We start from the raw sequence: 26,119 nt of genomic DNA on the forward strand, positions 1-26,119 counted from the left end.
TTAGGAGGCCTGTAGTATCTACTTCTTTCTCTTTTTGTAACATTAAGATTGATCAGTGGGTTCAGGGATTATTAGCCTAATCCATCAATTATAAAGTCTGCCATCAGCCTCTGACCCCTAGTCACTGGTGACCATTCCTAATATCTATTATTTCATCGGGTTAACAAAATGGTTATATTTTCTTTATATCATTCCTTCCACATTTGTTAGCTAGAATTCTTCTAAAAACAAGATTTTTTCCAAACTATTTGGTTACTCTGAAATACAGCTGTTTGGCTTTTTGTTTTTAAACAGGAAAGGTACTATAAATGCTTGATAACATCTAATTTTTAAGGGAGTGCCAGGATGAACATAACAAAGAGACTACAAAGACCACCTTGTCTATACTCAATGAGTGTAACTTTCCAACTGCATTCAAGTTAGTTCTCAAATTACCAATTCAAATACTTGGTCTACAATATAAAACCTATTTTTAAATAAAAGCCAGGATTGGGGCAACTGGGTGGCTCAGTCGGTTGAGCATCTGGCTCTTCCTGATTTCTGCTCAGATCATGATCCCAAAGTCATGAGATCAAGCCCTATGTCAGGCTCCACGCTGAGCCTACAGCCTGGTTAAGATTCTCTCTCTCCCTCTGCACCTTCTCTAAATAGATAGATAGATAGACAGATAGATAGATAGATAGATAGATAGATAGATAGATAGATAGATAGATAAATGCCAGAATCCAACACAACATGTCAATTTGATGTCAGTTCTTGGGATTTATGCCCTATCAGATCATTCTAAACTCCTCAACTAACCACTCCAAACCATTCAGTCTGGGTCTACTGGATCCTATTTCACTAATACAAACCACCTTCTCATTCTACACTGTGCCTTTGGTTGAATGTTCTTCACGTCTGCCTCTCTCTTTGCAAACTACTAAAGCTGGCCTTTTCCCCTCCAGGAGTCAAAACACCTCCTGCTCTTGCTGTCCAACACGGCTCCTCTCTTCTGAGAAAAGCACAATCCTTCTTTTAGGAAACTGTTCCTCTTCCTCACCCCAAATAGGTATTTCTAAATGGGGCTGCCAATAACCAGACAATCGGTGCCACTGGCCATAAGGACAAAGATGTCACCCAAGAGAGGTCAACCAGAGCCATTCCTAGGATTCAGAGATTTGGACTAAGGAAAGAGGGTCAAGTCAAGCCCCCTCTGAGTGATTTTTGGCTTGCTGGCAGCCATGCCCCAGCCACCTGGAAGCAAATGACCTAGAGAGAAGGAGAGACAAGAGACAGAGAGTCTTGGAGCGCCTGGGTGGCCCAGTGGGTTAAGCGTCTGACTTCAGCACAGGTCATGATCTCAAGGTTTGTGAGTCAGAGCCCCGCGTTGGGCTCTGTGCTGACAGCTCAGAGCCTAGAGCCTGCTTTGGATTTTGTGTCTCCTTCTCTTCCTGCCCCTTCCCTGCTCACACTCGGTCTCTCTCTCTCCCAAAAATAAACATTAAAAAAAAGAGAGAGAGAAAGACAGTTTTGGTGATACAGGAGTTTTTGGTTTGGGCTTCCCTCACACTCACCTCACCTGTCCTATATTTTGGCCATGTGAGCCAATAAGTTCTCCTTCTGTACAGTTTAATTTCTATAATTTATGACCAAAGAAATCCTAATATGATCCCTACCATGATTCTTGAAGACTTTGACCACAGTCACCTCTACCTTCATTTGTCATACCTACTTTCATCACATACTATCCTAATAATTTTATGTGTCAATTACATATCTGTTGCCACATATATTTTCCAGACATATATTTTACACACTTCTTGACCTCCCCCAAACAGTCCCTAGAATGGGGCTAATAGACCTGAGTATATAAATAACGATTGCCGTGCACTGATTTTTACTTCCATGTTAAGCACTTCACATCTGTTATTTTATTTAACACTCACAGAAATAAGGGCATTATTATCTCCACTTGATGATGAGGAAGCTAAGATTCATCCAAGGAAAGTAACTTGTTCAAAGTCACACATTTACAAATGGCAGGGTAGGGACTTGAACCCGATGTGTATTTAAACTGCCATCCTGGGGCGCCTGGGTGGCGCAGTCGGTTAAGCGTCCGACTTCAGCCAGGTCACGATCTCGCGGTCCGTGAGTTCGAGCCCCGCGTCGGGCTCTGGGCTGATGGCTCGGAGCCTGGAGCCTGTTTCCGATTCTGTGTCTCCCTCTCTCTCTGCCCCTCCCCCGTTCATGCTCTGTCTCTCTCTGTCCCAAAAATAAATAAAAAAATAAAAAAATAAAAATAAAAAAAAATAATAAACTGCCATCCTGCTTCCCACAATATAAATCCTTGCTACTTAACTTACCAGAAAGTATAAATGATCAGAGACTTCCATGTAACCCCTGAGTTTCCACTAACCTCAAAGTGCATTTTCCTCCATCATTAAAAATAACATTAATGTATTGATGTATAAATAAATGAACTATATGAAAATAAGTATCTTGAAAAAGTTATAATACAATTTCACCAAGATTGCTACTGGCAGCCTGAAGACTAAATGCTGGCATTTCTCTTAAAGTAATAGGTAAAAGGAATGAATATTTAAGACTACTCTGTCAGAACAAGTTGTATACAACTCCCCTGGCAGTGATATTTCAAAACAGCAAAAAGAGATTTGTGAGCACCTGTCAACATGTGACACGCCTACAGCTCTCCAATTGCTCAGAGGAATATTCCTGTGTCATCATTAGACACTAATAGTTATCGAACGCTCCCATGGCTTGGAGGCAGGAACAGAAGGCCTTTAGGAAGAAAATGGTTTCATCTTCACAGCTAAAAAGGAGAGAGGCCAGGACAGTAAAAGCAACTTACTGGTGGAGAATCTAATCACCACCAGTTCTCACCTCTACAGTATCTGCATCCTTTGGGCCAACTTTCTCAATTTCATGCTTGTGCCTCCAATTCCTGCTAGCCAAGTCCACGTGTAGCTCTTGCTAGCAAATGAACTTTGAGGCAATAGTTTTTCGGCATCCAGCCAAGTATCTTCCATTGAAAAGAGTCCCATAAATGTATATTGGCGGTTGTCTGTTTCTCTTTTTTTTTTTTAACCCTTTCTCATTTTTATCACAACAAAGTGTTTTATCACTTTCTCATTTTTATCACTTTCCTTGAGGACCTGACACCATATAGGCACAGTTCTGGGGAACAGAATGATTGTTCCTAAAAGGCCAGAGGACATTGAAGAGGCACATGTAATTTTGGAACAACACAGTCAAGGGGAGGTATGCCCAGCACATACTGAAGAATGCATCCCCTGGTGAGACAAGACATACTGTCTCACTTGCTGACTTGCATACTTTGGTAAAAGCCCCTAAAGAATGGAAAGCTGTCACAGGCTTAAGAATATCTGAAATGAGATCATATAGATGAAAGTGCTTTGTAAACCATGAACAGCCAAGGGACTATAAACTTCTGTTGTGATATGGCTATTATTACAAACGCACAGATCTGGGGAACAGGTAGTTATATGGTTTGAAAGAACTAACCTGGTCTGGATAGAAGTGATCTTTAGTAACCATTCTCTAGAATTCAGAGAATACAAAAGAATACAAAAGAAAAGCTAAGCAACAAATGGTAGGGAGTGAAGACCTCCAAGTTAGCAAACTCCCACTCAGTTCAACAAATTCTTACTGAATGTCAAGCACGAGTCTATGTCTTGGGATATACAGCCAAAGACAGCCAATACTAATATGGCCAAAGATCGCTGTCCTTTTTGGAGCTCTATATTCTTACTAAGGGAGAGAGTCAATAAACAGTACACATAATAAATAAGTAAATTATAATATGTTAGAAGATAAATGCAGAAGAGCAGGGTAAGGAAGATGGAAAGTAGAAAGTGTTTCCAGTATTTTGAGCTTAAAAGATGAGCAGACCGTCAGTACAGCATGTGACTCTTGATCTCAGGATCATGAGTTCGAGCCCCATGTTGGATGTGGAGATTACTTAAAAAATAAATAAATAAAATCTTTAAAAAAAAAAAAAAGATGAGCTGAAGAACAGAGCAGAATGAGGTCGGATTTCCAATGGTGTTCCTCAAAAAGTACGTTCAGTTGTGGGAAAATGAGGAAAATCATACTCTGCTTGAATAAAATTTGCATAAAATTTGACAAATCTAAATTCCCTAGGAACATATAGCTCATTTTATTATTTATTTTCCTTCACCCTTGTTCAAAATTATTGACAAAAATGTGCTATATGGCGTATTTACAGAAGAAGATACAAAAAGACTTAGCCAGAAGCAGAGCAAAGGGAATTACGAGAGACACGAGCAAAGCAGATGACAGTTAAAGTAAACCAGGCAAACCAGTGCCTCAGGAATGGGCTCATTTCAACAAGACTTTAGGACTCAATTTTTTTCTCAGGCAAAGTTGGATCTAGTTCAAGGATGATATATAGGTTTCATTTCTGGTAACAACCCCAAACAACTTGCAGAGTCTCCCTGGAGTATGGCATTGATAAAGACTTTGGGGTCTTGTGGCAAATGAATTAGACATTTCTTACTGGGTTCAATACGGAGGGTGGGCAAGGAAGCATGATTTGCCTTCCCTTTCCTAGGTAGATCTTGGTGCTTTAAAAAAAAAAAAAAATCAGTAGACATTCTCTGGCCACCTACTAAGTAAAAGTTAACATCAAGAACAATGGAGGATTTGGAAGGATAGGGCTGGAATTCCTAAAGGATTCTTAAATTCCTAAAGGAATTTATAATCTAGTTGGGAAGAAGGTCAAATGTATACAAGATGACACTGCAAGGCATCAAATGACTCAGCTTGTAAAATTTCAGTCCAGAGATTCACATGCCAAGAAATTGCTACACCAAAAGATAGCCAAGAAAGACTTAGTGGAGGACACAAGCTCTGAACTGGGCTTTGAAGAATGTGCATCACTGAAATAACTAGAAAAAGGAAGGGTTACTCCCAGCAGAGTTGGATGAAAAGGCATAGGTAGCATCTGCTCCAGAATGAGAACAGACCAGCATGGCAACCAGATCATAGATGGATGCTTTGTGTATCACTCAGGATTCTCCAGAGAAACAGAACCAATAGAAGATTACACACACACACACACACACACACACACACACACACCCCACAGACAGAGAGAGAGATTTATTATAAGGAATTGGCTCAAGCAATTATGAAGGCTGAAAAGTCCCACAGTCTATAGTTAGCAAGTCAGAGAAGCAGGAGAGCCAATGATACAGTTCAAGTTCAAGTTTCAGTCTAAAGGTAGAGATGGATGGCCTAGATCAAAAACAGGCAAAGAGTGTGAATTTTTCTTTATTCAGCTTTTTGTCCAATTCAGGTCTTCAACAGATTGAATGAGGCCCACCCACAACAAAGGCAATCTGCTTTACTCAGTCTAACAATTCAAATGTTAAATCTCATCCAAAAATACTCTCACAGACATACACAGAATACTGTTTAACTAAATATCTGGACATCCTGTGGCCCAGTCAAGTTGGCACATAAATTTATCACCCCACTTTGAGTTGAGTCATTACCAGTAGGAAACAAGGACCATGATCAGTGACACGGGCAAAGATACACTTTATAAAATCAGACTGACTTTAGCATGAAAATGGATTAGAGAAAGAAAAACCAGAAACAGAAACAAGATTTAAAAAAATAATTGTGGACACCCAGGTGGCTCAGTTAAGTGTCCAACTCTTGATTTCAGCTCAGGTCAGGATCTCATGGTTCGTGGATTCTAGCCCCGCATACAGGCTCTGCATGGAACCTGCTTGGGATTCTCTCTCTCCCCTCCCTGCCACTTCCCTGCTCAGACACTCTCTCGCGCGCACACTCTCATGTTATTTTTAAAATAAACATTTAAAAAATATAATTGACCATGTGACAGTAAGAAGTAGATAGATCATCAACAAACAACAAACATGTATAGGGTTCTATTTGATATAAGGTACTCTGCTAGGTGATTAAGATGCACTTACTCATAAGTGCTACCCTATAGTTTAATTTGATATCTGGATTCAAACGTAGACCTGTCCAGCAGGAATTGGAGAAGCAAGCCTAAGATTCCAAAGGTCAGTGAGAGGATGCAGATTTATAAATTATCCACATGGGGAAGAGAGCCAAGTTGAGAGTTTGCCCCTGACATGCCTATATGGAGAAGCTCAGAGGACAGCAGGTTGAGTCAGTCAGGCTCGAGTCAGGAAGCCTAATCAGACCTACTCGTTTTGTGATTCACTGTGAAGGAATGACCACTCCTCAGTGACAGACTAACTCTAAAACATGTTCAAAAGGTAGGATTACTTTAAGGGGAAAAGAACGGGAGGCAGCAACACAAGCAGACCCCACACACCCAAACTCAAGTTGCAAGTGGGTTCTCCTGTAGCAACTCCAGTGTCTGCTTTTCAAATAGGACATGCAAGGTCTTAAACAGTAACACATTGGAGAAGTACCAGGAGGAAATGCAGAGAAGGTGAAACTTAACCAAGCTGATAAGAAATTTGCATTAACCATTAAGCATTTAATACAACTCAGGTAAATAGTGTTTCCTGAAGCAAATCAAGGGCAACAACAGTCCCGCTGTCAGATTTTTCACACACATTTAAATGACTACATCTTGCTTAAAATAAGCAAAATGTCAACATTTTGAATATATACACAAATAGGAGAGATTTTAAATACTCAACTTAAAAAACTGACTTCATGTTACAGAATAGACAATAATCAAGAATACATTAGACAGGTTGCATCTTCCCAAAAAGATCAAAATAAGAGCATATGCCAACTGTAAAGTACCCCCATGTCTTAAGAAATAGTTTTATTAAAAAAATTTTTTCATATAAGAGCACCTGGGTGGCTCAGTCAGTTAAGTGTCCGACTCTTGATTTCCACTCAGGTCATGATCTCACAGTCCATGAGGTCAAGCCCCATGGCAGGTTCTGCACTGTCAGTGCTTGGGATCCTCTCTCTTCCTCACTCTCTGCCCCTCCCCTGCTTGCTCGCTCTCTCTCTCTTTCTCAAAAATACATAAATAAACTTGAAGAAAAAAGAAAATGTTTCATATAAAAAAATGTCAAGAAACATTTCCCCTAATAAAACAAAGATGGACAGACGTCATCTTCATGTTGAAGATGCACCAAATAATCACGCTAACAGAGCTACTTAAGACACTGTTAAAATACACTTACACATCAATACATGCATGTATACATATGTGTGTACACACATTTATATACATTTTCTATACTCGTTTTGATATATTACAAAGAAAATACTAAAATGAATGAATCCCAAGTACAAGTTCCATGAACACAAACCAAACAGAAGACACTCATTTTGAGGCATGAAATCTAATCCTCTAATCTAATAGCTATGAACAAAGCTTGAACTCAGTGAAACTATTAATCGACTCTCTCAGATAGTCAATAAACACTTTGCCACAGGAATCCCTGAGATGTGCTTGCTTCAATGACCCTGAATCATGAAATTCATCAAAGTAACATTTATCACATTTATCAAAGTATCATTTTTCACATTTTTCACACACAGAAAAGTGAAATCCATTCCTGGCACTTTCTATAAACCTAAAGGTCTTAAAATTAACCCATTACCAGTATTTCATTAGAAGTAAACTTTAACAATATAAGAAGAGCTAAGATACACTCATTCTGTGTTCTGCACCACCTAATGGATTCGCTGAACTCCTTAAAGGCATGTCCTAGAATAACGTTCTTCGGAAAATGTTTGGGGAAAAAAAAAAAAAACTATGCTCCATCAAAACTAATTAGCAGCTCGGCCAACAACTGCAGAGTATTTTTATAGCTGTTATCAATTACTATCTTCTCTTGGGGAAAACATTAAAACCAAAAGGAACTTGCAATGTGAGCAAATGAGGCAAGACCCACCTAAAAGCTCAGAGCCTTTGCTACTATGACCTCCTATTTCAGTGTCTGATCACATATGAATCATTTCTATCTTCAGTCTTACACATTAAGAAAAAAGGTGTTAACATAATTTTACACGGAGGGACACTATTACAGGAAGTATAAATTAGAGAAATTTAATATTTTCATGTCTTTGACTTTCACAAAACTTCGCTATAGAAAACATTCACACAAGTGTACTTTAGGGGATATTCTCTAAAATGCTATTCTTAATATAGAAAAATGGGAAACCACCCAAATTTCCAACAATAGGAAACAGTTTAAATAACCTGTGATGTGCTATTACACAGCCGAAATGCTCTGTATGTAGGGGCATGGAAATACTTTTAAGTTATATATATTAAGCTAAAATAAAAACCAAGTTGAAAGTTGTTTAGTATTACCCATGTACTCGGTAACAACCTCAATAATATTTTAATATGGAGATAAGTTTGGAGGAAAAACATGTACCTATTTATAGCAGTTTCTCCAGAACATTAGATTACAGTGCACTTCAAATTTAAACATAACATATTTCCATAATATTTGATTGTTGAATAATATGTATTATGTGTATAATCAGAAAGAATAAAGTTTTATTTTAAGTTAGTGATATACTTCAAAGGGAAGTAGGAGAAAAACTTAGGATAAAGAGAAAACATAGATGTTAAAAACTTTTCTAGGGGTGCCTGGGTGGCTCAGTCAGTTGAGCGACCAACTCTTGATTTCAACTCAGGTCATGACCCCAGGATTGTGAGATGGAGCCCCACATCAGGTTCCGCAGTAAACATGGAGCCTGCTTGAGATTCTCTCTCTCTCTCCCTTTTGCCCCTCTTCCCCGTTCATGCGTGCCCTCTCTAAAAAACAAACAATGCCAAAAAAACAAAAAACAAAACAAAACCACTTTCCTATAATTGCTCTAAAATAACATCTGTCTGTATCTCCCTTTTAGAAAAGTTATATCCTTCTCAGAACTTCAAATTTAAGCCACACACACGGATACTGGAAACACCTCCTTAGCTAGCATCTCCTGTTAGTCACAGCTTCTCAGGATAGAAGTTAAGCCCAAATTCCAGTACTTATCAAATTCAACTGAGCAATGCTGTCACTTCCTAAACAGTTGCAGACAAACTGCATTCAGTGTCTCTAATTCTAACTACAAGTTAATACAGAATTCACAAGAAAAGGTACAGAGTCTGCAGACTCTAAAGATATTTGAAGCTTTTTCATAATGGAAATATGAGGGGTTAAGAGATAACTACTCTTGAATCCACAGTTCCATAACCTATTTAAACATTGCAAAAAAAACTAGATCAAAGTGGAAAAGAGAATTGCCTAGAAAGGTAATTGTGGAGAAACAAACATGGGGAAATGTTCTACTGCCTGGGGATGGTATGAACTTGTGCTAGGAGAGGTTTGTCTCTACAGTCATGGGACCCTGATAAACATTTAAACTCCCATACCTCAATCTGCTCACCTGCAAAATGAAAAAACTGGCCATAAAGAGTCGCTATAGTCCTTTCAGTTCTAAAATTCTAAAAACAGACCACTATGCTATTCTCGCCAAAGGAATTTTTTTAATAGTATACCTGTACACATCATAGCATATAAGATACAAAGTTGTAAAGTAACATAGCCAAAAACAGCAGACTCCTGTGTGTCTCTTCTCCACCCCTGAATTCCATTCCCCAGAAGAAGCTCCTTCAACTCTGCAAGATATTTCTTCTGGTAATTAATTCCACATTTGTAAATCACACATTTAAATTAGAATTTCCCAGGTTTTTTTTTTTTTTTTTTTTCAGTTTTAGACATTATAAAAAGTCCTTTTCTCAATCTATTGGGGCATTTATTCACCCACCCCACTTCCCCAGGTATAGCCACACTGTTGAGATGCAAACGATATAAAAATTACATACACATATACGTGTGTACATATTTACATATCATCCTGTTCCCAGTGAGGTCATATTTTGGTTAATAAATAAGCTTTCATTTCACATCCAAACACTTCACAAAATGTAGCAGGCAAAAAATTAAAAGCTTGGCCTCTGTATTAAAAATCCTGGATTCGGGTTTGAGTCCACGATGTATAGCAGCAGAGTGTGAAAATGTGCTAAGGAAACCTAACTCAAAACTGGAGTTGGGAACCCACGAAGAGAGGTCTCTGAGACGCATACCACTTGTGGTCACAGCTTGTGTAGTCCAGGAAAAAAGAAGAAAGGTTTCCTCTCAGCCCAGCAACAGCAAGCTGCCCTCGCCTACAGCCAATGAGAAGCCACCACCACTTAGAACTCTCATTTTCCTCCAATAAACTTTTTTTTTTTAATTTTTTTTTTTCAACGTTTATTTATTTTTTTGGGACAGAGAGAGACAGAGCATGAACGGGGGAGGGACAGAGAGAGAGGGAGACACAGAATCTGAAACAGGCTCCAGGCTCTGAGCCATCAGCCCAGAGCCTGACGCGGGGCTCGAACTCACGGACCGTGAGATCGTGACCTGGCTGAAGTCGGAGGCTTAACCGACTGCGCCACCCAGGCGCCCCTCCTCCAATAAACTTTTGTTCAAAACAAATCCCTCTAAACTTCCTCCTTACCTCTATAAAGAAACACTCTCCTTTGTTTGCCTATGGTACCCCATAGTTTGTTTGTCCCAACTGTAATTTTTCCACTCTTCCCAAATAAGCTCAATTTTTGCTGGCTGAACAGTTTACCTTTTTTCTTTTAAAAGGTTGACGTTTCTATGGTCAACGAAACTTCAACAAAGCAAGAAAGAATATCCAATGGAAAAAAGACAGTCTCTTCAACAAACGGTGCTGGGAAAACTGGACAGAAACATCCAGAAGAATAAAACTGGACCACTTTCTTACACCATATACAAAAATAAATTCAAAATGGATGAAAGACCTAAAATGAGACAGGAAACCATCCAAATCCTAGAAGAGAACACAGGCAGCAACCTCTTTGACCTTGGCCAGAGCAACTTCTTACCCGACTTGTTGCCAGAGGCAAGGGACACAAAAGTAAACATGAACTACTGCAACTTTATCAAGATAAAAAGGTTCTGCACAATGAAGGAATAATCAGCAAAACTAAAAGGCCGCCTACAGAATGGGAGAAGATATTTGCAAATGACATATCTGATAAAGAGTTAGTATCCAAAAGCTATAAAGAACTTAGCAAACTCAACACCCAAAAAACAAACAACCCAGTTAAGAAATGGGCAGAAGACAAGAATAGACACTTTTCTGAAGAAGACATCCAGAAGGCTAACAGACACATGAAAAGATGCTCGACATTACTCAGCATTAGGGAAATACAAATCAAAACCACGATGAGATACTACCTCACACCTGTCAGAATGGCTAAAATTAACAACACAAGCAACAACAGGTGTTGGCAAGCCCAAAATCAAACATGAATTGCAAGGTTTTCTTGGACTGGCAGATTATTGTAGCAACTGGATCCCAAACTTTCCCCTTATGGCCCAAGATTTATACACTTTGTTAAAAACTACTAAATCTGAATCTAACATCTGAAAGATTCAGATAACATGACTTTTCAAATCCTAAAAGTTAAAAAAACAAAAAAAACAAAAAACAACTGTCCTTGGACACCCCAATTGTCAACTCCCTTTCTGTATATGAAAAAGAAGGGAATGCCCTTGAAGCACTCCCTCAAAAGCATGGAGATTGCCATTGATCCATTGGATATTACAGCCAACAACTAGATCCTGTAGCCTGTGGATACCCCATGCCTCACACCTATGTCTTTTACTGCCCTCTTATAAAGACCACTAAGGAAATAGTCATAGGATCTCCTTTAACCATCTTTGTGCCACATGCAGTTTGAAGTTCTTAACTCTCATCATAGCATCTTTCAGTAGGCTGTCTCACTTAGTAAGTCACTGTAATAACTCATCACTGTAATAAATCACTGTAAAAACCTTAGCCCTGCTACTATTTTTCCCCTCTTACTCTGACGAAACCCCCCATAACTGCTCAATACCAACAGATCACCCTCTGACTCCCTGTGATGACTTACAGAAAACTCTGAGTAACACTGACTACTCATGCATGGTTCACTGATGGTTCTTATGTGCAAAATGAAGATGGTAAATATCACGCTGAGTATGCAATATCAACTCCTTTTGAAGGAACTAAAGCAGCACCTTTAACTTTGGCTACTTTGGCCCAACAAACCAAACCATACACACTGGGGCCTGTATCCTAATCAATGGCAAAACTGCCAACGTTTACACAGATAGTAGATATACCTTTGGAGTGGCTCATGACTTTGAAATGTTATGGCAACAATGTGGCTTCCTTCAAAGACAAAATTAAAAGCAGACTTTTTTTCCAGAAATTATTGGATGCTATACTATTATCTGCTGCTTTGGCTATTACTAAGATTCCAGAGCATTCTAAGCTTGACTTTTGGAAAACTAAAGGAAATCACCTTGCTGACATTTCTGCAAAATAGACTGCCCTCCAAAGTTCCAAAGTCAAACTTCTGTCGTGGTCCAAAGGAACTCATCTTCAGATGATAATGTGGAGAAACTGACTAGAGACACCCAATGATCAGCACAAGAAAGGAAAAAACAGTATTGGCAATCGGATGGTTGCTGGTATAAGAAGAGAAACCTCTGGTTTGGGTCAAATAAAAAAATAGCCCTACCAGAAATTCTAAAACTCCCACTACTGACAACTGTACATGCATTAAACTATCAGTTGATACATAAAATGAGATGTTTAGGAACCAATACTGGTAGGGAAATATTAACAAGGCTTCAGAAAGTGCCTACTTTACTCGTCCCACCTGCCCAAAATAAAATCCAGGGCAACCCGTGTGCACAGTTCCTGGGCACTTTAAATTGCCTAATGGACCGTTCAAGGTTTGGCAAATGGATTTATTCAGCTACTTCCATCTTACGGATATAAATATGTTTTGGTAATAATTTGCATGTTTTCCCACTGGGTCAAGCCTTTCCAGGTAGACAAGCTACTGCCTCTTCAGAAGCTAAAATCCTATTGGAAAAGCATCTATACACAGGGAATCCCTCTTGAGCTTCACAGCTACCAGGGAACCCATTTTTACTCGTCAAATATTATGGCAAGTCTGTGCTGTTTGGCCAGTTCTACAGCATTTTCACTGTAGTTATCATCCTCACTCCTCAGGACTAGTCAAGTGAACCAAAGGCATCATCAAAACCCAACTGGCAAAATTTGTGGAAACTCTCCAAATGCCTTGGTGGTTGGTTGGTTCTTCTAAATCTCAGATCCACCCCCTTTGGAGCTCATAAACTCTCATCCTTTGAGTTATTTACTGGGTTCCCTGTAAATCTAGCTTCCACATCTTTTTCCCTGCACCTAATAAAAGGAGATACAGTTCAATATTGCGAATGTCTAATTACATCTCTTGAAAATAATCATGCTCAAGTAGAGCAATCTTTTCACAGTGTGTTCCCAGGAGATGAAGACCCAAACATCACACCCTGCAACCTTGGCATTTTGTTTATTGGAAAAGATATCTCCAATAAGACTCTCTTCAACCACACTAGAAAAAGGCATTTACCAAGTGTTAGTGACTAATCCCTGTGCAGCCAAAATCCAAGGAGTAGACTCCTAGATCCATGTGTTCCATGTAAAGAAAACTCTTAAACTTGACTGGACTTGTACACCAACTGGTGGCCTCAAATTAAAGATTTCCAGGAACTGAAGCAGACAACAGCTGGAGCAGACAGCTTTCCCCAAGATGATGGCATCAGGCCAATAATCTTTCTGCTTTTTCTTATCTGTTTTCTCCTTCTCTATCCTGGAGGGACAACACCCTCCTTCACGTTTCCCAATCCCTCACAAAAGGGGGAAACCTTCCTGATAGTTCAGATTCTGTTGAACAAACCCTGTCATCCAAAACCCCAATCTGTCCAGGACAGCCATGACCTTGTAGTCTTCCTCACAGCAACCTTCTCCTTCATCTCCACTACAACCACTAACTATACCTGCACCTCTATGGATATTTGTCACTAAGTCAATTTTCTACAACCACGTTTTCCTGTACCTTGGTTTGATCTCTCCCCTGCCATAACTCTCAATGCAACTAATCATACCAATTCCACCCATACAGTTTCCCATTCCCACTACTACCTTAGGTCTGCTTGCCCTAGCCAAACAACCTCCTCTCTATATGGCCTTTGAGAGCAAAGTCCACAGAACAATATGGTTTCTCCCTACTTGTTCCTCAAACACCACTGACCCTTAGCTTGAAAGGACCAACTGAAAAATCCCAATTAAGAGCCCTATTAATAATCAAACCCTAGCAGGAATCTTATATGCACCACCTGGTTTTATCTTTGTGGCGAACCGGCCTCTCAGTGGGCCTATGAATGTTTAGACAGCTGGCAGGTTGGAGGCCAATGCTTGCTAGAATAACGGTCTCTGAGAACATCCACAATAAATCTGAAGCCTTCCTGTGGTCTTCCTCCCTAAACCTTCAACTCTGCATTCACCAGGAACTCCCCAGAGGTATACAGGACTCTGGATGCCTCTATTGTAGGTATTCACACCAATGAACAAATTATTAGAAATCTCTCTCTGGAGTTGGGAAAACTTGCCAATTCCTCTGTTAAGACAATAGCAGTCCAACCACAATTATTTGACTCATTGGTTAAAGTAGTTTTGGACCATCACATCGTCCTTGATTACCCACTTGCTAAATACAGAGGTATTTGTGTGATAGCAAGCAACTAACACACATGAATAAATTCTTCCAAAGAACCAGAAACCCAAATACATAAAATTAGGGAACAAGTACATTGCTACAGCAAATTCCACCTGATGATCCGTGATCCTTTGATCTCTTTTGCTAGTTACCTTCAGGTTTAGGCTCCTGGTTTAGGACTATTACACAAACTGGAGTCATTATTCTGCTCATCTTATTTTATATAATCATTTTCAAACTTTGTACCTGGTGCCTGTCAAACCTTTGGGTAGAAATAACATACCCAATAAGATGATGCTGGCTCAATGCATCAAGATGATCTCCAATGCTTACAACCTAAGATATAGACTTTAGATGGGAAATGCCTGAGAGTTCTCTCTTCCACTCACCCTTGTTACTCAAATGTGGCCTCAACAGTTTCCAATCTGGGCACTTTTCCTTGACACGGGACAGGACCCTAGGAAAGGTTCTTCCTCACATCAAGAAATAAAAATGTTTCTAATAAGAACAGATGACCCAACTCTTGATCAGTGATGCTCTTAAAGAAATATTTTGATCACAATGGGGAAATGTAAAAATGTGTTATGGAAACCAGACTCAAAATTGGAGTTGGGAAGCCAAAAAGGGAGGGCTCTGACACACGTACCACTCGTGGTCACAGCTTGCACAATCCAGAAGAAAAATTTCCTCTCAGCCCAGCAACAGCAAGCTGCCCTCACCTGCAGCCAATGAGAAGCCACTACCGCTTGGAAATCTCATTTTTCTTCCAAAGAACTCGTGTTCAAAAGCCCTCCCAACTTGCTCCTTTTCTCTATAAAAGGATACTCTCCTCCTTTATTCTCCCAACCTGCCTATAGTTCACCATCAATTGCCTGTCCTGAATTGCAGTTCCTCTGTTACCCTGAATAAATTTGGCTGAACTGCTTACCTTTTCCTTTTAAAAGGCTGATAGAAGGGGCGCCTGGGTGGCTCAGTCGGTTAAGCGACCGACTTCGACTCAGGTCATGATCTCACGGTCCGTGAGTTTGAGCCCTGCGTCGGGCTCTGTGCTGACAGCTCAGAGCCTGGAGCCTATTTCAGATTCTGTGTCTCCCTCTCTCTGACCCTCCCCCGCTCATGCTCTGTTTCTCTCTGTCTCGAAAATAAATAAACGTTAAAAAAAAAATTTTTTTTAATAAAATAAAAAATAAAAGGCTGATAGAAGTATATACCTAGAAGTTCCTTATTTTCTCTGAATCTTAACTGTTTCCCTCCTATATAATCTAAATATAATAGCACCCACTACAAAATGGTTAAATCACAAAGCACAAATATGGTACATATCAAAGTACTTTGCTAATTATAAAGCTAATCATAAAACATACAGAAGGGGCGCCTGGGTGGCGCAGTCGGTTAAGCGGCCGACTTCAGCCAGGTCACGATCTCGCGGTCCGTGAGTTCGAGCCCCGCGTCGGGCTCTGTGCTGACAGCTCGGAGCCTGGAGCCTGTTTCCGATTCTGTGTCTCCCTCTCTCTCTGCCCCTCCCCCGTTCATGCTCTGTCTCTCTCTGTCCCAAAAATAAATAAAAAACGTTGAAAAAAAAAAAATTAAAAAAAAAAAAAAAAAAACATACAGAAATGTTACTTTCTGCTCTTGCCTTTATAAGAGACCAGATCCCTATAAATGAAATCCCTGACATTATTGGTCACTCTTGAGCACTGTTCCTCTACTTAGGCTGAGTTAGAAGTCACTGAAAATAAGAGTGAAATAGATATCAATTGTGTTCCAAGGCCAGAATCTGAGTGTCCAGTTCTTCAAAGGGCTCACGTGTACACAGAATATAAAATAAATACCTAAGCATGGATTTGAGAAGGCAATTTAGTTTTCTATTCACCTGGAGAGGAAGCTTCCTTACCAAAATTTTATTTTAAGTAATATGAGAACAAAATTTCAAAAGTCACCCCTCAGGCAACTCTTGTTTCTTCTAATATGTACCTCTCTATTTTGAAATAATTTGTTTGTACATTTGCTTTTTGACTTGTAGACATTATCTATTGGCTTCCTATTATGATAGAATGAACTTCGTAGAGAAAGTGTTCTGAGCCAAACTTGAGATATTATGATGCAGAACTGTCCAGTGATGCATTACTCTAAACCACCCTTTCATTTCTAGTCTTCAAAGGCCTACATTAAAAGCAATACAACCTAGAGTGTCTCTGTTTAGAGACAATAAGGAAGCTAGGTGGGCAGCTGGGCCTAAAGTATTAGACCACTCTAAACCTCTCTCTGAATCTAGTTCAGGGATGCTCGGTTTCTTTTGCCCTTTTCACCCACCCCACACGGTTTAGTCCTGTTCCTAAAGCTATAGGACAAATGAAAAAGGAGACCCCAAACAGTTTCAGGACAGGCGTGGGCATAATTCTTATGAGTTCTATGGAAAGGGATTAACTGGAGCTAAAAGAAACCAGCTTTTAATTATCTGAAAAGTTATCTAAAGCCGACAAGATGCAGCATTAAAATTTATGGACTGAATCTCCTGCATTACATCTGTCCAAAGGAGACCACTAATGTTCTCCAAATGCAGACTTCGGCTGGGGTACGCTAGGTTTGAGGCAGGAACAACATCGGGTCCAGTGCCACGTTTACAAGTAAACTTGAGGTCAGGCAGGTGACCCTGTCAAACAGGCATGGTACATTAAGGAAAGGAAATCTTTTCTCTCATTAATCAACAGGATAAAGGTGATTAAGCAGGAATTATTTTTCAATGACCTACATAATTTCATCAGGCTGCTATGGCTATTAGCAGACAGCAGATGACTTCCTAACAAGATGAATTTGATAGCACAGCCCTTCCCGAGAAGGCTGGGTGTGGGCCCAATCGGTTGACACTGCCTACTACTACTCCTCAGCTTGCGGATCCTTCCTCCAATGGGGATATCTCCCCGTCACTGGATGGCTGAGGCTGCAGCACTTGCTGAATGGTGGAAGCCGGGTCTGTTAAGAAGGGATGGATCCAGGTAGGTGAGACAGAGGTCACGTGATTCCCAAAGTTCCAAACAAACAAGACTACAGCTGCTACCAACACCTCACCCTGGCCAGGCTTGAAATAGAACAGCAGCTAGTTCATTCCCTAGCAGAAACGGGGTTAACAAGGAAGCATTGTTGGAGTCGGGGCGGGAAACAGACGGACAGGCATGCAGGCACGACATCAATAACAACCACCATGATTTGAACGCAGTTTCATTAGAGACCTTACGAAACTGAGCAAGAGCCACCCAACAAGTCCGCCCTTCCACCCGGAGAGTGCTACAAACCTCAGAGGGACGCCACCTCGGTCTCCCGTGAAAGCGAGGTGGCTTGGGGAGAAAAACTGAGCCCCAGATCTCTTCGCCTCTCCTCCTCCCGTAGGACCCCCGCTCTCTGGCCCCAGGGACCAAGGAAAGAGGTGGAGAGCCCTGATGACATCTTTCTCCGTCAAAATAAGCCGGCTCTCTCTCTCCCGGGGTCAGTCACCGAGTAACGCCGGGTCCCGCGGCTCTCGCAGCCACCTCGTCCCCGCAGTGCTGCGGCCCGATGCAGCGATCTAGTTTCGGGTATTCCCAGTGCAACCCCATCCCAATACCTGCTCCTCCAGCCCAGTCGGCGGAATGCAGAGAAAGGACGCGTCTGCTCTCCCCACTCTCTTAACCCCCTAAAATAAAAGAAGTCCTCAAGCGGCAAAGCTCCAAGCAGGGTGCCACGTACCTGCCCGCGGACTCGGCTCCTCCTTCCACACAGTGCGGGACGCTCCGGACAAGTGTCCCCAAACTGTCGGGAAAGTTTGTGCCGCCGTCCAGGGTACACCGGACCCCGAGCCGCCACCCGCGCCGGACTCCAGGAGGGGCGGAGAGCCGGCTCCTCCCCGCCCGGCTCCAACTCAACAGCCCGGCCCTAGGAAGAAAGTAGGAGAAGGGAAAAGGTTTGAGCGCAACTTTCCGACCATGCGTCAGCGGGCGGCTGAGCCGCGCGGATCCGGGGCTCTGCACCACTCCCCCCTCCCAACTCTGTGCTCCTGGGAGCGCGGGCGGGGCGGGGCGAGCCGGGGCAAGGCGGGGCCCAACCTGCCCGGCAGCCCTGGGGAGCACGGAGCCCGGCCCCGCCCCGGCCGCCGCCAGCCCCGCCCCCACCCCTGCCCTTGGGACGCTCGGCCGCCAGGTGCGCCAGGGCTTGGGCTCCGCGGCGCGGCCGCCTAACGCGGGTTTCCAGGGTGAAGGGGGAGGAGCCTCGGAGGGAAACTTTCCACCGAAACTTAACCCGGGCGACGTGGAGTACACCCCACCCCGCCTTTAGGGGCTCGTCTTTTGTCAGCACTGCATCCCTTCACACACAACCGCTCCCACACCTCCCCACCAACGAAAAAATAAATCAATATTTATGAACCGGCCACAAGGCTGGTTTCTTGGGTCCTGCGGGGTGGAGGAAGTCAGACAACTCCGCATGTCACGGACGTTTTAGATTTCTTGCTCCCCAAAGGTTTGACGGCAGCCATTGGTGCCCTCTCCCCACTCCAATTTCTTTCACTGAAGCCTTTCTTTCTATCCCTGAGGTTTGAACTTTAAAACACTAACAAGGTCCCAAGAGAGCTGAGTCGATGACGGAAGCGTTCTCCTGTTATTTTACTGGCATATTCTACTGAAGTGAGCAGGGGGAGTTTTACTCTTGGCGGACTTAAGGAGTCAGGGTTTTGGGGAACGGAGGGCAGTGGAGGGCAGTTGCTTTTTGTTTTTAAGGTGAGTCAGCATTGTTGCAATTGTTCGCGAGTATATGTGTGCGTGGCACATGTTCCCTAGCAATCCTCCCCCAACCCCCAGATGAGGGCTTTTTAATGTGGACAGTTCTACAGCAAAAAGGAACCATCCCCAACTCAGGACTCCCCAGAAAATGGCACAGCAGGTTCAGGATCCATTACCCCAGCACCCGGGGAGAGGAGTTGGTGGTGGTCTTTGGCCCGGCGCGGGTCTCCTTTCCAGAGCCCAGACCTCCACGGTGTAGGGCCTAGCCTCTCCTTTGCCCTTTGACACTTGGGGCTGTGCCCATTGCCAAAGTAGGCGGCGCTGACTTCCCTCCCCTATTCCTGCATCTCCCACGCCCCCTGGGTGCTTGGGCAGCAGAGTCAATGCTCTGCTTTCTGGACTTTAAAGCCAGGAGGAGGAATCAAATTCTTAGGTAGAGGCCTTCTTGGCATTTTCAGAGCCCTGTGGTTGGCATGGCTGAAACTTGAGGTAAGCCAAAACCTGAGCAGGTCGGGCCACACCACAACTTACAAAGGTGGATGTGGAGGATTTTCCACCTCAGCAGCGTCCTGCTGGCACCTCACCAAATTCTCCTTTGGAAGAGTATCCTCCTCCCTCCATTCTCAGTGAATGGCATCCGGGGAAAACCAAAATCAGGTATATCTAGTTTCAAGTTCTCTCTTGCAACCATGGTAATGGGATGATAGGAACTACACACTTCCTTCTAAGGCTGTCTACGACCACTGCTGTGGCTCATGGAAAGCAGCACCAACACAGGTTGCGCTTGCTGGGAGTCCTTTCAGGATTCACTAGCCTTTCACCTGTAACAAGTGTAGACAAGGGTCTCAAGTAAAATCTGGGGAAGGACAAGGGAGAAAAAAGGGGAAAGTTCTACCCAGCAGGTCACCTTGGCCTGCTCTAATAATTGGAATGTGGGGAAATCATTAGTGCTTTTTGCATGCTAGGCATTCTTCTAGGTGTTGGAGACAAAGGGGATAACAAAAAAACTTAAAAATTCTAGCCCTAATGGAGCTTACCTTCCAAATGGGAGACAGACAGATGATAAATGTGTGGACTGCCATATGATTAGAAATGCTACGGAGAAAAATTAAGCAGGGAGGGGACATGAGGAGGAACAGGTTTTTTTTTTCTTTTCAAAATTTTGTTTAAATTCTAGTTAACATATAGGGTAATACCGGTTGCAGGAGTAGAATTTAATGATTCATCACTTACATATAACACCCAGTGCTCAACACAAGTGCCTTCCTTAATATCTATCACCCATTCAGCCCATCCCCCCCTGCCCACTTCCCCTCAGCACCCTTGGTTTATTCTCTATAGTTAAGAGTCTCTTGGGGTGCCTGGGTGGCGCAGTCGGTTAAGCGTCCGACTTCAGCCAGGTCACGATCTTGCGGTCCGTGAGTTCGAGCCCCGCGTCAGGCTCTGGGCTGATGGCTCGGAGCCTGGAGCCTGTTTCCGATTCTGTGTCTCCCTCTCTCTCTCTGCCCCTCCCCCGTTCATGCTCTGTCTCTCTCTGTCCCAAAAATAAATAAAAAACGTTGAAAAAAAATTAAAAAAAAAAAAAAAGAGTCTCTTATGGTTCTCCTCCCTCTTTTTTTCCCCTTCACCTATATTCATCTGTCTTGTTTCATATGGTATTTGTCTTTCTTGAACTAATTTATTTCAATTAGCATAATACACTCTAGCTCCAACCACATTGTTGCAAATGGCAAGGTTTCATTCTTTTTTGATGGCTGAGTAATATTTGTGTGTGTGTGTGTGTGTGTGTGTGTACACATGTATACACATCTTTATCCATTCATCAGTTGGACATTTGGGCTTTTTCCATAATTTGGCTATTGTTGATAATGCTACGAACATCAGGATGTATGTGCCCCCTTCGAATCTATATTTTTATATCCTTTGGGTAATGCTTGGTAGTGATTGCTGGATCATAGGGTCTATTTTTAACTCTTTGAGGGACCTCCATACTGTTTGCCAGTGTGGCTGCACCAGTTTGCATTCCCACCAACAGTGCAAGACGGTTCCTCTTCTCATCCTCGCCAAAACCTGTTTCTTGTGCTATTAATTTTAGCCATTCTGACAGGTGTGAGGTGGTATCTCATCATGGTTTTGATTTGTATTTCCCTTATTATGAGTGATGGTGAGCATCTTTTCACGTGTCCGTTGGCCATGGTGCTCTTTTAAATAAGAACATCTAGCAAAACCTCTGTAGGAAGTATATTTGAGCAAAGGCCTAAAGGAGCAAGATATCTGGACAGACAACTTTCAAGGCAGAAAGCACAGCAAGTACAAAAGCCCTGAGGCAGAATTATGCCTGAGTGCACTAGGAAGAGCCAAGAGGCCAGAATGGCAGATCGAAGAAGGTAAAGACAGGGAAGAGGTTGGGGTGAGACAGTTCAGGTGAGGCTTTTACTCTGAGTTGGGAGCCATTGGAGAGTTTAGGGTGGAAAAGTGACATCTTCTGTCACATTTTAATAGGATAACTTTGCTAGATTGAGTATAGACAGTAGTGGGTAGCAGAAACCAATTAAAAGGCTACTGAAATAATCTAAGAGCAAGAGGATAGTGACTTGGACCAGGGAGATATGGGTGGAGGTGATGAACTGACAGGAATCCCTCACAGATTGAGTGTGAAGTATGACGGAAAGAAAGCAAAGAAGACTGAGGTGTTTGTCCTGAGCAGCTGAAAGGGTGCAACTGCCAGGGCAAAGAAGACAACTTCAAAAGGAGCAGGTTGGGATAAAAATCAAGAAGGCCAAAGGGATGACAGGAAAAAAAAGGACACATAATTTGAACAATCTTCAATTTCCTCAGTTTATAAAATGAAAAAAATACGTACTTCATTAGGGTTGTTTTAAGGATAACATGAATTAATCCAGTGAAGTGGCTAGCACAGTACCTAATAAATGGCAAGCAGTTAAGTTTCCTGTGTACAATATGAATTTCATACATATCCACTCTGCCCTCTGGGGATGAAACAGAGTCATTGTTTCAGAGGAAATAAGTCTTACTAAAAGGAGAGGGAAAAGAAAACAAGGAAAGAACATGAAATAAAAATACAAAAACAATGGAATATTACTCAGCCATAAAAAAGAATGAAATCTTGCCCTTTGGGACAAGGATGAACCTTGAGAGTGTTGTGCTATGTGAGATAAGTCAAACAGAGAAAGACAAATACTATATGATTTCACTTATATGTGGAATTTTAAAAATAAAATCAGACTCATAGATGCAGAGAACCGACTACTGATTGCCAGAGTGGGGGACAAAGTGGGTGAAAGGGATCAAGAAATACAAACATCCAGTTATAAAATAAATAAGTCATGGGAGAGTATTGAACAGCAGGGGAAATACAGTCAATATTATTGTATTAACTTTTTACGGTGACAACTGGTAACTAGACCTATTAGGATGATCATGTATATAAACATAAAATTGCTATGTTGTATACCTGAAATAGGATATTGTATTTCAATTATACTAAAATTTAGAAAGATGGAAAGTCATAGTCAATGCAGGAAAAAAACAGAAGAAATGAAGTCCAAGAAAAGTGTCTAATAAAATCCATGTTATAGTAGTTTCTCTGGAGTTCTAGTCCCTCAAGGAGACAAACAAAAGTATCAGAGTTTGATAGTTTGGGAAAGGAATTTGAAACATGAAAAGTTTGTAATAAAGCAAAAAAAAAAAAAAGTACAATATATATAATAAGCAAAGAATTTTGGGTACTACTCCTTATAAAAAATTATTTCAAATAAGATGTAAGAATAGATAAATATTCAAAAGAGAATTCTAAAAAGTAAAAGTAAAAAAAACACAGATGACCACTGTATTTTAACAGTCCAGTCATATCAATTAAAGCTAGAATGAGAAACAATTATTTTTTATTTATAAATTTGGCAAGACTAGAAAAATTATAAAAAGTAATATTGTTGCATGTTGGATAATTTCATATCATGCTAAAGGAAGCTATAGTAATTTTTAGAAATGTGTATCTAAATATTGAAAATGTTTATACTTTTCAAACTAGAAATTTTACTTCCAGGAATTTATTCTAATATTCAAATATTTGCTAAAACTTTACATATAATGTGGCACCTGGGTGACTCAGTCAGTTAAGCATCTGACTTCTGCCCAGGTCATGATCTCACAATTCATGAGTTCAAGCCCTGCATTGGGCTCTGTGCTGACTGACAGTTCAAAGCCTGGAACCTGCTTCAGATTCTGTCGCTCTCTGCCCCCACCCCCCCAAATAAACATTAAAAAAAAAACCTTTACATATAACAATGTCCATCACAGGGTCATTTAAGTATAGTGAAAAGAAATATCCTAAGTATCCAACAAGACAGAATTATGGTAAGCACTAGGTTATGGTAAAGCCATTTATGTTATTATAGGCAGATTTTTTTAAATATGGATGAATATCTATTAAATGAAAACATGTTCACAATATATTATAGTAACAGAATAAGCCATGGGGCACCTGGGTGGCTCAGTCAATTGAGCGTCCAACTCTTGATTTCGGCACCACATTGAGTGTGGAGCCTGCTTGGGACTGTCTCTCTCCCTCTCTCTGTGCCTCTCTCTCTCAAAATAAATAAACATTAAAATAAAATAAGCCTACCACAAAACAGAATGTAAAATAGTATTTTCCTGGGGTGCCTTGGTGGTTCCGTCAGTTGAGCGACACACTTTGGTTCAGGTCATAATCTCGTGGTTCGTGAGTTCGAGCCCTACATCAGGCTCTGTGCTGACAACTAGGAGCCTGGAGTCTGCTTTGGATTCTGTGTCTCCCTGTCTCTCTGCCCATTCCCTGCTTAAGCTCTTTCTCTCTCAAAAATAAACATTAAAAAAAAATTTTAAGGAGGATTCTCCTTAAAAATGTTAATTGTCATCCCTATATTAGGATGACTATTTTCTTTGTTCCTTTCTCTATTTCCACGTTTTCTGCCATAAGCAAGTGTCATGCTCTCTTGGGAGTGGAGCTGCTGAATATATAATGAGATTTAGTGAATATTGCCAAAAGTTTTCCAACATGGTTATACCAATTTATACTCCCACTGGCACTATATAAAAGAGTTCTAGTTTGAAACAATGCATTTTTAACATAATGTATCCAATAAACAGCCATTGTTTTGAACTCTACTACTTTAGAAGTTAAAATGATTTCATGGAAGATAGAAGTACATTCTTGTGAATGCACAGATTAGTAATATAATGCCAACCCTTTCTAAGTTGTATTTTTCATTATCTCATTTATTCTTACCCTTTTTAGCTGTGTTATATACATTAGTCAAAGTATTCAGATTAGATTTCTTTAATGCAGCAGCTGCACAAGACTCCCTTTTCTTACCTCCTTTATCCCTGCTTTAAAATGTAATTGTATTTCTGGGGCGCCTGGGTGGCACAGTCGGTTAAGCGTCCAACTTCAGCCAGGTCACGATCTCGGGTCTGTGAGTTCGAGCCCCGCGTCAGGCTCTGGGCTGATGGCTTGGAGCCTGTTTCCGATTCTGTGTCTCCCTCTCTCTCTGCCCCTCCCCCGTTCATGCTCTGTCTCTCTCTGTCCCAAAAATAAATAAAAAAACGTTGAAAAAAAAATTTTTTTTAAATAAAATGTAATTGTATTTCAAATTGCCTTACACATTTCCCTCAAAATATTTAAAACATCAAAATCCATGATTACGTGAAAAAAAGGAGAGCAGTATCTCATTAGTACTTGCAAACACTCTTCTTTCACAGAGCTCATGGGACTATAGTCTCTATCTTAACATCTCTGTGAGAAAGCGAACAAAGGCTATCAGCTCTGTTTAACAAAAACAGAAGTTCAGGTACAGCAAAGGGAAGAGGGCAGTTTGAGATGAGGATGTCAAAAAGATCCCTTCATTGACCCAGATACCTTGGAATCTAATCTAAAAAAGACACAAAGACATTATCATTTATAGTCAGATTAAATCTAAATATAAATTGTCTCCTAAAGTTGCTTCTCTTAAGAAGAGCTTAGAAATGAACAATGTGTATCTTGTTAGAATATTAATCATTCTGTCAAGAAATTCTAACAAATACATTAATAATAAAATAAAATTGCTTTTCAATGGTCTCATCTCCTGTGGAGATTATCAAGTGGTCAAGGTCTACCTACTCCACTGATGAAATATGTCTTATTTATTATAAAAACTCTTTTCAAATCCACCTGTCTTCTCCTTTAAAGAAAGTCAGGGTAGGGGCGCCTGGGTAGTACAGTTGGTTAAGGGTCTGACTCTTGACCTCAGTTCAGGTCATGATCTCACAGTTCGTGAGTTCAAACCCCACATCGGGGTCTGTGCTGATGGTGCAGAGACTGCTTGTGGTTCTCTCTCCTTCTCTCTGTCCCCTCTCCCTCTTAATCTCTCCCTGCCTTCTCTCAAAATAGACTTAAAAAAAATGAAAATAAAATGAATCACTGTAGCATGTTAACAGCCTAAGCTCTGGAGCAGATGCAGCCGACAGGAGTGTGTTCAAATCCCAGCTCTACTGCTTTCCAGCTGTGTGACCTGGATCAAGTAACTAAGTAACTTCATTTCTTCTTGTGCCTCAGTTTTTGCTCTAATAAGAGGTCATCGTAGTAACTATATCACTAGTTTGTGATGAGGATTATGTAGCTCCCTGAGCACGGTGTAGAGCACATGATAAGCACTCAGTAGATTTAGTTTTCAAGGCAATTTTT

General features: G+C 41.2%; 1 protein-coding gene across 2 annotated transcripts in view; it reads right to left on the minus strand.

The window, feature by feature from the left end:
• Positions 1-18,677, minus strand: part of FHIP1A (FHF complex subunit HOOK interacting protein 1A) — a 248,154-nt gene extending 229,477 nt beyond the window's left edge. For both annotated transcript variants that reach the window (XM_058721167.1, XM_058721168.1), the window contains exon 1: positions 18,368-18,677. The gene's annotated coding sequence lies outside the window, so the exon portion shown is untranslated. The remainder of the gene's footprint in view (positions 1-18,367) is intronic.
• Between the last annotated feature and the right edge of the window lie 7,442 nt (positions 18,678-26,119).

This window comes from Neofelis nebulosa, chromosome 3 (genome assembly GCF_028018385.1).
Source record: "Neofelis nebulosa isolate mNeoNeb1 chromosome 3, mNeoNeb1.pri, whole genome shotgun sequence".
NCBI lineage: Eukaryota > Metazoa > Chordata > Mammalia > Carnivora > Felidae > Neofelis > Neofelis nebulosa.